Below are 12,865 nucleotides of genomic sequence, written 5' to 3' on the forward strand. Positions count from 1 at the left end.
CCCTCCCACTCACGGGTGTCATCTAGGCCAGGGTAAGGTCGAGAGAAACGCAGGATAAACGACCCTTTCAAGAATATCATCCTGTGCACACCAGATGTATGCACCGATAATACCCCATCAGAGTCTGAACTGCTCGTGATATCAATGTTCCGCTAAGTGGCGCATACCACCCGCTTCCCATGAATCACTCTATTCCTAGGTTTCCTAGATTTCACTCATAGCCTGGGTATTGGGCCTTTTACCTCGAGTAACTCCCCCCCTAAATAGAGAAACACAACACAGCCAGCAGATGAATATGAATGAATGCAAACATTAATGCAAACAATAAACAATGAATGCAATAAATAACAGCTAATAACAACCAAAGCCCTAACCTAGAGAACGCTAGGAGAGACTCGCTCGGGGAAGATGGACCAGCAAGAGGTCAACTTCTCTAAAATCCCCAGTGGAGTCGCCAGTTGTTGCATTACGCGAAAAACCGGCGGGAAACAAGAACAACAGAGCCGCCACCGTGCGTTATTTATCCCAAAAAAGGGAAAGGAAACGCTCAGAGTAAACCTGGAAAGAACATGGTCTCACGACCAAAGAGAATAGGATCGGGAGTCGGTTATGCGAAGGGAAGGTATTAGCACCCCTACGCATCCGTCGTACTCGACGGGATCCACGCACAATAGGAAGGAAAATGGTTGCTAAAACACTGCTCAAAACAATCATCTACACAGGCTGAAAGAGACACAAGAAAACAAGAGACTGACTCGGCAGGATATCGCATCCTGGGCCTACTTAGTCTATCAAGCATAGACATCAGAGTCGAAGTAGTTCGGACCGGGGAAACAACACATGCTCGCTAGGATGTCGCATCCTATGCATACGTATCTTCTTGGACGAAGAAGAATCAGAGCATTCGTAGCTCGGCTCACGCACACCAAACAAAACCACACAAACACGGGCGAACATGGAACCCGAATGCCAATCGCTGGACTTACATCAGCTTCCGAACCAAAACGCACCCATACTGGAAACCAGATGCCACTTGATGGACTTATACCAGACTCCAAGCACACAACAAGAGGATACGGAATGCCAATCGCTGGGCTTACATCCATCTCCTAACACCAACACAGGAAGAAGAAGGGTCTCGATTGCAACTAGGGCAAGAGAAATGGAAGATCTCAATCGCAACGAGGGCGAGAGAAAAGAATTAGTGTTAGTTGTCAGTCAAACTCGACAAGACATCGCATCTCGTGCCTACGTATCTCATCTGGACATGAGAATCAGAGTTGCCGTAGTTCGGCTAAACTATTCCTGTTGGTTTGTGTTTTTTTAAGTGGATAACGTCACTACGCAATCTACCGGATGCTCGACCTTTGGAGACTTACTCACCTGTAGTAGAAGGAGTTGACGTATCCTTAAGAGGGGATAATGTTTGTTTGTGTTTTAGGAAAGCTCGCGCAAGAAAGGAAGTCCTATACGAAGGAACCGTGCTACCTTAGTTGACATGCAAACGAGACTACGCGGAGTCTAGCAAACCTAGGGGATACAATCACACCACACAAACACATACAGCATGAAGTAAACACACCAACAAGGGGCTCAAACATCAAGGCTAGGCTTTAGTCGAGGGGTCATGTCAACCTCGACAAACAAGCCTCTGTATCAAGGTGAGGTTAGCTCTTAACCTTGACATTGAGAGTCAAGGTGAAGCTGATGAAAGGTGAGTGAAGATGAGACTTCACAGCTCTTATCCCTGGCCTGGGAGAGCTTTCAGACAAATGAAGTGTGGGTCCAGAAAGTGGGAACCCTTCTACACTTATGACACTGACTCAACTGATCTTGGGTTTTTACTCACTATGCATCAACACATGTGGTGTGAGCAAGGTGAGTGACTCACAGAATAGTAGGAGATAGGCTACATATCTCTTTTGTCTACCAATTGCCTCATATGAGGTCTTTTCCTGCTTGGGGACAAAGTAAACAATCACAAACATTGCCTCTTAAGGAGGACTTCAGACAGTTGCCTGGCCAAGTAACAGGTCAGGTCTTCCAGACTACATGGAGAAAAGAATGTTATACCTCAATGCTTAAGCAAAGCAAAGCAATAGCAAGTTCTCAAAGGAACTAAAGCAACTATGGTACCTGAAATCAATCAAATATAATCAGTATTCAAGTCACAAAGTCAAAACAAACAGCATAAGAACCAACAGACAACACAATCAATCACATGTGCAAAGCATAAGCTCAAGGCAAGTGAGCTAAGCATCCTACAAAACAAAATAAGTTAGTCCATCACAATCAACTCACATTAATCTCCTTAAAGCATTTGCTTCCTAACCTTAAAAGCAAACTCAAACATGAGAAACAAGACCACTAGGACAAGCCTAGGGTCAAAATGAGATCAAAAATCCAAAACAGCAAGTGAAAATTATCCAAAATCAAGATCAAACAATTAGGAACCCAATCCAAGTGGTTTCACATCAAAACTATGCACCAAATCCATTTCATACACAAAACATGTCAAACTATGCACTTTGGAATCACATTGGAGCAAACAGAATGATCACAATCAAACCAATACCAAAATAGCTCAATAAATTCCCAGAAAATTCATGATCAAACAGCATTCATAACATGTCAATCATACCAAATTTCAGCTCATTTGGACCAAGGAAAGCAAGTCAATGAAATTCAAAAAGTTCAGACAAGTTTAAACAAGTCAATACAAGGCATCAAAACATGCATTCACTTCAACCAATCATAAAACAGAGACAAAACATGATAAATGAATGGGATTAAAACCATGATGCACTTCAAGATGTCTACCATACACATGTCAAATTTCACATCCATCCAATTAATAACCAGAATTTCACAAATCAAATAAAAACATGTCTCACAAATGGTCAACAATTGGTCAAGCAGCAAATAAAATCCCAATCAAATAGGAAATGCCTTCAAAAATTCCAGAAAAATTCACATGTATTCTCAACATTCACAAGTATTCTCCTGCAAAAATCCAGCTCAATTCAAGTTCAACAAGCATAGAAAATAAAATCAAGAAGATGCACAAACATGGCATGGCATAAAATGTAACACCTCCAAGGATCATGTCATAACTCTCAATCCAGGAACTCAAAAATTACAAACCACATATCAAAATGACCAGGAATGAGTCTAGAACATGCATGCAAAATTTCATGAATTTCTAATGAAGCATCATCATTTTATGATCAAAAGAGTAAGCATGGTGCACAAAAGGACACATTCAAACAAACCCTAGCCATTTATTTTTTTCACACGTGCACAATATTATTAAAAATAACCAGAAAGTCCAGCACATCACAAGGAGAATGGCACAAAAAATTGCATCAAATTTGGATTAAAATTGAGTGAGATACGAATTTTTGATTGTGGAAAGAAATAAAAAAAATGAAGAATGAAGCATGGAATTATGTGAACATGTAGAAAATAAATGGAAAAAGCCAAAGATGGACTTGGCACCAGCAAGGATCGAAGCCGGTCCTTATTTGAACAGAGGCGCGCGCAAATACAATTAAGCATGAACAGTAACGTGAATATGGATCTAGCAACCAAATTCTGGAAAATTTCTAAGCATTCATACGCGTTCTTGACCAAATCCAACATGAACAAATCTTAACCAAATTCAACAAACCGCATATCACCAGAAAGATCTCTCAATGTACAACATGAATATCAAATTAATTTGACCTAATTCCTCATAGATTTAAAGAATCGATGGCAAACATTACCACGCATCAAAATTCAACTCGACATAACTATCTTGTTTCTTAACCAAATTAAACGATTCAACTTGCAGAATTCTCTACGTGCTACGATCTACAAGAACCATATCAAGATTGCAAGAATTAACGCGGTCGAATTTTACCTTGATGATGAAGCAGCCGTTGGATTCGTGCGAATTTTGCTTGGATAGGTTGAAACAGATCTTCAATAATGATTAGGAAGATGTATGGAAGCAATGCTTTAGCTCAAAACTGCTTGAATCAGTACAAATCTCTAACTGCCATGTGAACCTTCAATGTCCAAAAGCCACGATCTAACATGGATTCTCCATTCTTTCCTTCAACAGAAACTCAGCAAGGCCTGCAAATGATGAATCAAGCAAAAACAAGCAGAAAGAATGATGAATTATGATGAAAGAAAGTTGAAAAAGTTTGAACAAAATTGAGAGAATTTGGATGAATTTTCTGTTTGGATCTGAAAAAGTGATTGTGATTATCCTTTCTGTTATGATTAGGAACTTTATATGATGTGCTAATCCAATTTGTTAAACATGATTAAGCAAATTCAAGTGGATTAGCAAAAATGCAGTTTTCATGTGATTTGGCCAAAATGACCTTTTTCAAATGCAGCCAATAAAACAGTGCAAATGCAATTGTAGCAAGTCCAATTTTCAGTTTATAATGTGTTGGAAGTGGTTTTGTATGGAAATTTCATGTATTTTTCAAAAACACCTTTTTTCCCACCAAAATGCAAAATGAACACTTGAAAAATGGACTTTTGCTATGATGATTTTTGATGAAATGTGATGATGCATCATGAAAGTTCATGTCAAATGTGGTTTGCTCAAAAAAAGATCACCCAATTTGGCCTTTCCATTCAAAAGTTATGGCACTTTGAATTTCAACTTTTTCTGAAAATGATTTGATCATAACTTGCCAACCACACATGAGAAATGAGTGTTCTTGGACTTTTTGGAAAGGTGAGATCAAGATCTTCAACTTTCATGTTGGACAAAATTCCATTTGAAGCTTGTATGATGATGTAAATTTGAGGAGAAGAACTTTCCATTTTTGGCAGTTTCCAATTACAGGTCACCTGCTATTTTAGGAAACTTTTCATCTGACTTCAAATTCTTCAATCTTGATCTTTGATAGGTCAAATGAGACTTGTATGGACATGAATGAAGCCTTTCAAACCATCTCCCACCTTTAAATCCATAAAATCAGGCACAGTTAACCACAGTTGACCACAGTTGACTTTCTAGGGTTTCAACTGAAATTCAGCTTGACTGATGACTTCTGAGCATCCAATCTTTGGCCAAACCACTTCACAATGATCACATAATCATATGAACTTGATAAGCCAACCCTAGGGCTTTGTCTCAATGGAAATTGCACTTGCTTGCTTGATTGACTGATTTTCTTGACCAGTTGACCTAATCTTGTCTGATGACTTGCACCTGGGCAAAGGACAATGCAATGCTATGCAGTGGACTATGTTATGTTAATGACCTAATAATGAAAATGTATGTACACAAGGTAGGTGCAAATTTGAGGTGCTACATATGGGATGGAAGTTGTGCCACCAGTTGAGGTCCAGATTCCATCATTAAAAGTCTTGATGGACGTGAAATTGGAAGAGGCTGAGTGGGTAAGGACTCGGTATGAAGAGTTGGGCCCAATTGAGGAAAAGAGGCTGGCAGCCATTTGTCATGGGCAGTTGTACCAGCAGCGAATGAAGTGGGCTCTTAACCGAAAAATGCGACCTCATGGGTATCATGTGGGAGACGTAGTGTTGAAAAGGATCCTTCCTCCTCAGAACGAACGTTGGGGCCAATGGACACCCAATTATGAAGGTCCGTCCGTGGTCAAGAAGGTTTTCTCTGGCAGAGCCTTGTTGTTGACGACCATGGATGGTGAGGATTTTCCATCCACTGTGAATGCGGACGCAGTTAAAAAAAATACTTCGTATAAGAGACCCACTGGACGAAAAGAATAAAATAGTCCAGGCAAAAAAGGGCATCCCGGCGAACCAAGAAAAGAATGAAAAAGGTTCGGGCAAAAATTAGGGATAAAAAGAAAAAACTGTACACCCGGCAAGTCGAAAACCCCACAAGGGCGGCTTGGGCAAAAAAGGGTATCCCGGTGGACCGAAAACCCGAAAGGGCGGTCCAGGCAAAAGAGGGATTGAAACGAACAACTGCGTCCAGCGTGATCGTTTGTACTTTGGTTAAGACACCTGGATAATCCCCGACAGGGATCGATCGGAAGCGTCTTTTTCAGAAGGCTGAAAGCACGGACAGTCTTGAGGACATATGGGGTGTAACCGAGTTGGAACCCGATGAGATCACGGGTTCACATTGCCATTAGGATAGATTTTCCTTTTGTGCGCAATTACCTCTTTTCAGAGATTGCTTCCTGTGTACTGCTCAGCTACGAGCTACCTTTTTCAATCAATAAATGCATATTCAGTCAAATAATTTTGTTTTTGTTTTCACTGCCGCTTTGATTGCAAAAACATCCGTTTATTTTGATAAGAATCTTTACATTTTGAGACATAGGGGTCCCTTCCAATGCATGTTTATAAGATTGAAAACCGGAAATCTTACTCGGAAGGTTGAGTGACCTAAGTGTTGAAATTTTGGCACGCCTAGGGCACGTCTTATCTGACGATCCCTTTTGCAGGTGCTGTTGGCTATTTTCACTCACTTGCAGGTTGCGGCGCGAAGCGTTTTGACAAAAGACCCTTTGAAGTCCAATCAGGGACGAGGGATAGAAGAATGGTGAAAAGGACGGCGAAAGAATGGCGACGATCCTAGAGGGTAATCAAGAAGACTCTTCAGAGTCTGAGGATTAGAGAGTTGACCCGGATCTGAGGAGATCGTTTGTCTCGAAGTAGAGAGAAGTCGAGAATACAAGGTGATGAATCAGAAGAGACCGGATGAGTCTGGGAGCTCTCAAAAGTGGAAAATTGACACCATGGTTAGATGGTGAATGCCAGCGTTCGACGAGTCGACAGGTGTTCCATGTCAAAAATTCGTACCTCCCCAGCGGGTTCGAGATTGGTGTTTCCTCAGCAGCCAGGCCTGAAGTTTGCTTTTTCCCCTAGTAGGGTTGAGAGTGTTATTTCCCCAGCAAGTCTGAAGGTTGTTGTTTCCCCAACGGAGGTTTGCGTTGGTAGTTTTTCCCCAGTGAAGTCCCCAAGCGGATCGAGTTCAGTGGAGGTCATCCCCAGTGTGGATTATCCTTTCCCCAGCAACAGTGCTATTCCCCAGCAGGGTGGAGATGGGAGTGATATCAAGTTCCTCAGCAGGGTTACTCGTGCCGTCCCCGAAGGGGGATATCTTTTTATGCATTCATCATTTAAAGGAGCATAGCATATTGCATCATTAATTGCGTAGCATTTCCATGGTTATGGAGCATTACGCTATAAAATTCATGCATCAGCATTGCAAGCATAAGCTAGTCCCAAGCCGTGGTTACCGTTCGAGGATCGGTTTAGCTGGTTGGTGAATATGTTGCTCTGAGGAGTTTAACATCACGACGTTGGGTCATCTAGGTCGATTTCAGATTTTGTTTCCCCAGCATGGTCGAGAGGTTGGTGTTTTCCCAACAAGTGACTCCCTATTTGAGCTGGTTTCTCTGCCGTTCCGAGAATGTCAGATCGGTAAGTATCCTCGGCAGAATTGTTGCGTGTCCCCACAGAATTGGGAGATCGAATCAGGAATTGTGGGCTCAGCAAAGTGATCATTTGCTTTCCCAGCAGGAGTTTTCCTCCCCTTGCGTCTTGCAGATTGGATCATATCCTCAGCGGAGGCGGATCATTTTTCAACATCTGTATGGCACATTGGCAGCAGTAGCTCTTGGCAGCATTCATAATCGATAATCCCCAGAGAGGTTTATTTCCTCACCCGTCCGTGAAAGGAAAGCTTGATTACCTCCCCAGCATAGTCCACGGCAAGTGTCTGCCTTGTTTTCTTTCTTCCCATTCATCGGTAGATGTCTGGTCGTGGTTTCTTTCTTCCCATTCATCGGTAAATGTCTGGTCTTGGTTCCTTTCTTCCCAGTCATCGATGAATGTCTGGTCATGTATCTTTTCTTCCCAGTCATCGGTAAATGTCTGGTCGTGTATCCTTTCTTCCCAGTCATCGGTAAATGTCTGGTCGTGTATCCTTTCTTCCCAGTCATCGGTAAATGTCTGGTCGTGGTTCCTTTCTTCCCAGTCATCGGTAAATGTCTGGTCGTGTATCTTTTCTTTGATAAATATCAATTCCTCAGTAGAGTCGTCGGTAAAACGTCTGGTCTTGTTCCAGTTGTAAACATCTATTTCCTCCCCAGTAAAGCCGCCATCGGTAAATGGCCTCACTTTCCTTAATATCAGTGCATATCAAGTCTTGTTTTGAAGCCGCCATCGGTAAATGGCTTCGCTTTCCTTGATATCAGTGAATATCAAGTCGACTGTTTTGAAGCCGCCATCGGTAAATGGCCTCGCTTTCCTTGATATCAGTGCATATCAAGTCTTGTTTTGAAGCCGCCATCGGTAAATGGCCTCGCTTTCCTTGATATCAGTGAATATCAAGTCGACTATTTTGAAGCCGCCATCGGTAAATGGCCTTGCTTTCCTTGATATCAGTGTATATTAAGTCGACTATTTTGAAGCCGCCATCGGTAAATGGCCTCGCTTTCCTTGATATCAGTGAATATCAAGTCGACTGTTTTGAAGCCGCCATCGGTAAATGGCCTCGCTTTCCTTGATATTAGTGAATATCAAGTTGACTGTTTTGAAGCCGCCATCGGTAAATGGCCTCGCTTTCCTTGATATCAGTGTATATCAAGTCGACTGTTTTGAAGTCGCCATCGGTAAATGGCCTCGCTTTCCTTGATATCAGTGTATATCAAGTCGACTGTTTTGAAGCCGCCATCGGTAAATGGCCTCGCTTTCCTTGATATTAGTGCATATCAAGTCTTGTTTTGAAGCCGCCATCGGTAAATGGCCTCGCTTTCCTTGATATCAGTGAATATCAAGTCGGCTGTTTTGAAGCCGCCATCGGTAAATGGCCTCGCTTTCCTTGATATCAGTGTATATTAAGTCGACTATTTTGAAGCCGTCATCGGTAAATGGCCTCGCTTTCCTTGATATCAGTGTATATCAAGTCGACTGTTTTGAAACCGCCATCGGTAAATGGTCTCGCTTTCCTTGATATCAGTGTATATCAAGTCGACTGTTTTGAAGCCGCCATCGGTAAATAGCCTCGCTTTCCTTGATATCAGTGAATATCAAGTCGACTGTTTTGAAGCCGTCATCGGTAAATGGCCTTGCTTTCCTTGATATCAGTGAATATCAAGTCAACTATTTTGAAGCCGCCATCGGTAAATGACCTCGCTTTCCTTGATATCAGTGTATATCAAGTCGACTGTTTTGAAGCCGCCATCGGTAAATGGCCTCACTTTCCTTGATATCAGTGAATATCAAGTCGACTGTTTTGAAGCCGCCATCGGTAAATGGCCTCGCTTTCCTTGATATCAGTGAATATCAAGTCGACTGTTTTGAAGCCACCATCGGTAAATGGCCTCGCTTTCCTTGATATCAGTGAATATCAAGTCGACTGTTTTGAAGCCGCCATCGGTGAATGGCCTCGCTTTCTTCGCCTCATCCCCTGCAGAGTGCAAATTTTACGGTTCTTTTGGTATTCAATCCTTGTTTACCTTGAAAGTCTGATAGCCGTTGCTCTCATCCGTTCAGGTTCTCAGTTGATTGAATAGGGGCAGCTGTAACACCTCAAAATTTGCCCTCCCCATTCATGCATTCATTTCATTTTTTAGGTCATTAACATTACATATTGCATTGCATCATATCCACAAGAATTGGCATCAAGAGAATTCATCAGTACAAGAGAGCAAGTCTTTCCTTGAGATGAAGGCCACATGACTATTTTAAAGAGCTTATATGAGCCAAGGTTCATTTTGAGGCAGTTTTGTCAAGTGGTAGAGGTCCAAAGTCATCAGTGCATTTTCAGGTCATCTGAGGCCCATACAAGTCAACTGTGCAGTCAACTGAGGGCTATGAGGTGGAGAAATGGTTTGAGACACTTCATTCATGTCCAAAAAAGGCTTATTTATCATGTCAAACACCTATCTTGAAGATTTTGAAGTCAAATCAAAAGTTTCCAAAAATGGAAAGTGACCTGTAATTTCAAGTTTCCAAAAATGGCAAGTTTTTAGACCACATTCAACTTAACTTTCCAACATCAAAGAAGCTTCAAATGAAATTTTGGCGAACATGAAAGTTGAAGATCTTTCTCTCCTCTTTTCAAAAAGTCTAAGATCATGAGCATCTGATGAAGGGTTGAGAAGTTATGAGCAAATGATCACCAAGTGTGCATGGAAGTTCAACATGGCATAACTTTGGCTACAAAACTCCAAATTGAGCCACTCTTTTTGCAAAATGCTTGTCATGACCAATAGTTTTCAAATCAAACATTGCATTGCATGAAATTAACTCACATGATCATTTGTCCATGCATGTATATTTTGGAGGGAAAATGGAGAATTCAAATTCTATTGATCATGCATGAAAAATACCAATGCCATTGTGATCTTTGGATGATTTTAAGTGACTCTGAATCATCATGTGCACTGTTCACGTGTGAAATCTCCATGCACCACACACTTGCCAAATTGGTCATACACCTCATTTCTCATTAAGTTTCCATTAGCCAAGCTTAATTTGGATTAGCATGGTAATTAACACAGGGTATAAATAGATAATCCTAACTGTTTTGCTCAGTTTTTCACATTTTAGATCTAGAAATTGCATTTCCCTCCAAAAATTCCCTCAATGCAAACTTGAATTTTCTTCACATAACACATCAATATTACCGCATAATCATGTTCACAATGCATCATTGAGTATGAATCAAGGCTTGGTTTGAAGAAATTGGTGCAAAAAACATGCATACACAAAGCTTGAAGATGAAGATGGTGTTCTGAAATTTAGCAAGATCCAAACCATTTCAGCTGAAATTTCGTGCATAAAGCTTCACCACGAGGTTGATAGAGGAGATCTGGAGCATTTGAGGCCTTGAACACACTGTTTCATCACACTGCATAACAGGTTGGTGAAAATTCAAATCTCATTATTTGCCAATTCATTGCCATGATCTTGTAGTGCGTGCTCCACTGATGATTCTGATATGAATATTATTGATTTTGGTTGGATATTGAGTAAGTTATGTCAATTTAAAGTTTGTATGTTCAATTTGTTCTTGCTCGATCCATGATATATATGATGATTTAGAGTGAATTAGGCATGGATTTGGAACGTACGTTACGAGACCTTTCAAATGGTGTGCTTTTTAGAAAAATCTGGAAAAATTTCATGGAGGACCACCGGCGTGTGACTGGAGAAGATGACCGGAATCACTATTCCGGCCATCTGGTCCAGCGCCTAGGGTTTTCAATAGGACGCGCTTGCAACCTTCAGTTCCACGGTTCGATTCTCTGGCCAGACATTTTTTTAAATTCATTTGCTTCCTCCTGTTGGAACGCAGCGTTTTGAACGCGCCTATGAACTCATCCACTTCAGTTTGATTCTTGGCCTGGCGTTTGTTTCTTTTAATTTCACTTTAAGCGCACCTGTAGCCATAGAGACCTGAGTTCAATACTTGGTTTCAGCTTTTTTTTCCAGACTTCATTCAACCAATTAATTGCCATGCATATTTCTTGTATTATGTTATTTTATTTCATCAATTTCCAAAAATCATAACAAATAGAAAACTTGTCCAAATTGAATGCAACTTTTTTCCATATGATTGTTGTGATGTCTATTATTTTTTGATGTCATTTGCCTGATTTTATTGTGGCTGGATTTTTAAATGTGCTTGAGTGTTTGAACATGATACAAATTTGACATGTTGTGCTAATTGATTTGTGAAATGCTCATATTTGATCCAATTGCTTTGAAATTTGACATGCTCATTCATAACATGTTACAAGATTTTTGAGCTTTTGTTTGGCATTTTTAGCATATTTCGTCTCTGTTCTAGACACATGAATGTATGGTGTGACAATTTGTGTCACACATTTGGATGCTGCCTTTGTTCATTTTCATTCTTATACCATTGGATATCTTCTGGACCTAATTTTTTGCACGATGCTTGTGTTTAACATGTTGATTTCACATAAAAAAATTCATGATCATTGGATGCTTTTTTCTTTTAATATGGTTTTTCTCATTTGAATGTCCAATTGTGATCATCTTGTGTGACTTTGCCTTATCTTGATCATTGGATGGCCTTGCCTTATGATTTGAGTTTGATCATTTTTATGACATGTTCTTATTTGATTAAACATGCTTCATGTGGAATGTTAGCTTCTGTTTTGGCTATTTGCTCTGCCTTTGACCCTAGTCTTGGTACTAGTGGTTTGTACTCACCTTTTGAGCTTTGTATTTCAGGTTCAAGCATTTAGCTCCAATGGTTGATGTGATCTCATGACTTGAGATGCTAATTACTTTGTCCACTAACCTTTGTTATGTTATGTTGTAGGTCCATTGGTGATGAACTCACTTGAGTTGCTTACACTTTGACTTGCCTTGTGTAGATGATGAATAAGCACCACTGTTGATTGTCTGTTTGGTTTTCTGAATATGATCTTGACTGTGTTGACTTTTGTACAGGTACATTAGTCGCTTTTAGCTCTTGTTTGAGCTTTGCTTTGGAGTGTGGTTGGTACAACACCTAGGTAATCACTCTAACTCCATGTAGTCTGGAAGCCCTGTCGTTTCTTTTGGCAGGCATTTGGCTGAAGTCCTCCTTAAGAGGCAATGACTGTGTTTGTTTATATTTGTGCTAAAGACCTCCTTGTTGAGGCATGTTACTTGTTAAGTCCTCCTAAGTGAAGAGGCAATTGACAGATAGAAGGGACTAGCAATCAGTCCCCTGTTAGTCGTTGAGTCGTTCATTATGCTCGCACTACGTGCTGATGCTCTTGAACCTAACCCAAGATCCTTGTATATAGTGTCAGTCAAGTGGAATAGGGTCCCCCATTCTGGATCCCCACGTTTTCATTGATTTGCAGCTCACCCAGGCCAGGGTTAAGAGCTA

The sequence above is a fragment of the Lathyrus oleraceus genome, chromosome 5 (genome assembly GCF_024323335.1).
Source record: "Lathyrus oleraceus cultivar Zhongwan6 chromosome 5, CAAS_Psat_ZW6_1.0, whole genome shotgun sequence".
NCBI lineage: Eukaryota > Viridiplantae > Streptophyta > Magnoliopsida > Fabales > Fabaceae > Lathyrus > Lathyrus oleraceus.